Source organism: Pygoscelis adeliae, unplaced genomic scaffold, assembly GCF_000699105.1.
Source record: "Pygoscelis adeliae isolate BGI_AS28 unplaced genomic scaffold, ASM69910v1 Scaffold480, whole genome shotgun sequence".
Classification (NCBI taxonomy): domain Eukaryota; kingdom Metazoa; phylum Chordata; class Aves; order Sphenisciformes; family Spheniscidae; genus Pygoscelis; species Pygoscelis adeliae.
The window spans coordinates 209784-213369 of NW_008823926.1; the positions used below are offsets into that span (position 1 = coordinate 209784).

The following is a 3586-nucleotide window of genomic DNA, read 5'->3' on the forward strand; positions in this document are numbered from 1 at the left end:
AGTGATCTGTGTGTATCATCTGATGTTTTTGTCCATGTGGCATTTGTTTGGGTTGAAACCAGGAAAGCTGGTGCATCTACATTGCCGGCAGTGCGTACAACAGCCTGATTGTAGCCAAAAGGACATGGGGACTGGCAGGGAGAAGTTGATTATTTGGGTTTTTCCCCCCACTGATATGTGGGCTGGACCTTGGAGAGTTATTTTTGGTAGATGGCAGAGTGGGGGGGAAAAAGTTTAGGCTGTGTTTTAAAACTGTAGCATCCGCTGCAAGTACCAGTGGAAGTGCTGAGGAAGGTGGTAGGTTCCCATAAAACGCTCCCTTCTACCTTCACTAGGTTCTGGGACAATTAACAAGGACGTTTAAGGATTGCAATGCCCGTGCTAAAAGCAAACCGGCCACCCTTAGCCAGGCTGGCCCTGAGCACGGAAAGCTGCGTATCCGCACCGCTGACCCTGGGAACAAAAGATCCTCCTGAACCCAAACATGTTTGTGTTAATCCCGGCTGCTTCCTGGCAGCCAGTGAGAGGAAACGGAGCCACTACCTCTAACAGATGTACAGTGAGGAGATTACAGTGTGCGATTAAACACCCTCTCCATCACATCCTCCTCTCCGCCGTCCCAGCCCGGCGCATTAATGGACTGTCCCAGGCTGCCTGCCAAGCTCGGGCAGATGTAACAGGCAGCAGATACTTAATCTCCTGCATCCGTGCCTGGTTTGGAGCTGCTCGCTGATGCCAAGGCTTCTGCAAGCACGCCGCCCCTTGCACCAAAAGCGTGAGCTGTGTTAGCTGTACCTGCCTGCGAGGAGGAGTGGGCTGAGGAAAGGCAGGAGAAACATGGAGTCTGTCACCGTCCAGAAACAATGAATTTAACTGAAAAGCTGCTAAAACTAAAACAAAACGTGCTTTCCCACATCAGGTACCCCTACGCTAGTAAGCCAGGGTTTGCTAGTGGACAAGGCGCTGGAGGAAGAGTTGGGCAGGGTCTTGGTTTTAGTGGACTGACTTGCTTCTCGGCTGTTAGGTTTGGAGTAGAAGATTTCAGTGCTGGGAAGGACTTGTTCCCTCTCTGTGTGGGTTTAGGCGCTGCCTTATATTGCGGTAGCCGGTCTTGGTGCCAAGTGCTGCTCTTATAACAGAAATAATCTAGGCTGGTTGCAAACAATCAGCCATCTTACTGTCTGTTTAGGTTAATTAATATGGTAATGGCAGAGTATATATCTTTATCAAACAAAAAGCTGTTTCTAAAAGAAAAGAACCCCCTGTGGAAATTGTAGAGATCAGAATTGTCATCATGCGAGATGTGCAAAACCCTCAGCAACCAAGCGAGTTAAATTTGAATAAGAGTAAAAATTTTAAAACATCTCTTTTCTTTTCTTTTCTTGGGCGAGAGCTGTGACCTCAGTTAAGGCTCTGGAGCAGTTGCCTTTCTCTGAACCGTGGGCTTTCTCCCTGCTTTTGTGCAAAGCAGTCCAACATGGGTTCCTGTAATTGCCAACAATGTGCCATTGTATTGGGTACAACAAGAGGAGAAGTCGCATCGAGTTCTGCTAATGGCACATGTATTGTCCATTTTTCCCCTGCCTCTGTTTTGGAGAGGACACGGCTTGGTCAGAAGCAGCACCAGGTGACACTCGGAGTTAGAAAGCCATGGGGGGGACATCTCCTTCACAGGGTGCACTGGAACGGGCAGGCAGAGCTGCCTATGGGTTTGCAGCTCCCCATGGCCAACGCGTCTTGGGAGGGATCCCAGAAATGTGCACAGCTGCGATGGCACTCGCTGTGCAGCGGTCAGAGTAACGCAGAGAACTGGATACCTCCTATCTCATGCTATCCCAGTGCGTTTGGGAATCCGCGTTGCCGTGCCTCTTCCCTTTCTCCTCGCCTGCACAGGAATCCCTTTTCCCGGGTGTAGAAGACAACTGTTTGGCAAATATCGGCAGCCTCAGCTCAAGGGAGAGCATTGTTTTTTAAATAGCTGCAGTGTGCAAAGCGAGGATAGTGGCAGTAACAAAAGGCAAAGGGAATGACTTGGTACGAAAGTATAAGCGGCACCATCTGCTTTGGAAGGGCATCGTTTCTAATTCGGCAGCGAAGGAGGCTCCTGGAGTTAAGTAATTGGGAATAGTAGGCTCCTGGCTGGAAAGCGTGCCAACCCTTCTGGCAAAAAGCTGTTAAATCTTTGTTGCTGGCGTGTGAAAGTGGTTCTGTGTGGCAGGGCTCCAAAGACTCTTTTTAACCCTTGATGTATGTTAAAAAAAAACCTACGGCACTTTTGATCTTGAAATGGCATGTGGTCGGGTGTCAAGAATAAAAGGGGAAGGTGGGTCCTCGTCGAGGTACGTGAACGGCTCCAAGTCTGATCCTCCCATGCTGGTAACAGCCACACCTGGCCTGCCAACAAATGCACACAAAATGGTGCCTGTTTTAACAGCTTTAGCAGGAAAACACAGCGTATGATGAATGATTCATGAGGATCAATAGAACCAAGGCATTTACTGCCCCTTAAAACTAGTGCCTGCCTGCCAAAGGGTGCATTTGCAAGGTGAGTGATCACAAAATCCTCTGCTGAGCTTTTGGGACACAGTCGCACGCTTGGCTCTCCTCTTACTACAGCCCTTACCCTGCAGTCTGCAAACATGTCCGGCTTACCAGCCAGGACGAGGAGCCTTTAATTCTCCAGATGAAAGCACAAGCTGTTACGCATCTCCCAGCAAGCACAAATACAAACAAGTCAACATTTTGCACCCCCTCCTAGGGGTGGCTTCCTTGGAAGCTTTGGTCTTCATCCTGTTTGTCTGATTTGCGATCAAAAGCTGCCTACGTGCGTCTTTAAGCAGTTACTTCTATCATCTCTCGTATAAACATCCAATTTCTTCATTAAAATGAAATTAAGGTAATGCAATCAAAAAAGATCTGTCTGCAGTTGTCGTCTTTCGCTAGTAGTGCGACCAGAGCTGGGCAAAGCTCTTTTGGGACCTTCTTTGGTGTGGAGGGGAAGAGGATGTTTCACAGCCGTATGGGTTTTCCTGCCAGGGGGAGAAAGTTGGATTTAAAAGCCCGAGCCCCAGCCATCCTGAAGATGAAACAGTTGGATTGCAAAATGTGTACTTTTTCCAAGTTTGATTTGGATGTTTTTTAATCTTCCTCAAATTAAAGGAAAAATCTCTTGTTTGACCCAAAACAAAATTATGTTTTCTTTGGCCAACCAACCGAAAAAATCAACTCTATCCCCACTGTTAGTCCAAGTTCCCTTGCCAATAGTCCCTCCACAGCTCTCCTGCTCCATGCAGCTTTACCAGTCCCAGATTAGAGCCTCTTTGCTGAAGAGTTTACAAGAACAGGAGAGTTCAGTCACTTGCTCTAAGTTTAGTTCAGCTATTCTGGTTAAATTCATAAATATTTGTTCATATTCCACCTCTGTTTTATGGACGTTTGTCCACATCCTGCCTTTTTAATCTGTTTACTCACATGAACTGCTTTAACTTTGTTTTGCGAGGTTTCACAAAGCATAATACGGATTTGCTTGTGTGCATGGTGAAGCAGAGTTTTTGATGCAGCTGCAAGGTTTCCATCGCCTGCTGAA

The 3586-nt window shown here is 47.5% G+C and overlaps 1 protein-coding gene across 2 annotated transcripts in view; it reads left to right on the forward strand.

The window, feature by feature from the left end:
- RNF216 (ring finger protein 216) overlaps positions 1–3586 on the forward strand; it is a 64584-nt gene that overhangs the window by 48137 nt on the left and 12861 nt on the right. The gene's annotated exons all lie outside the window — the stretch shown is intronic.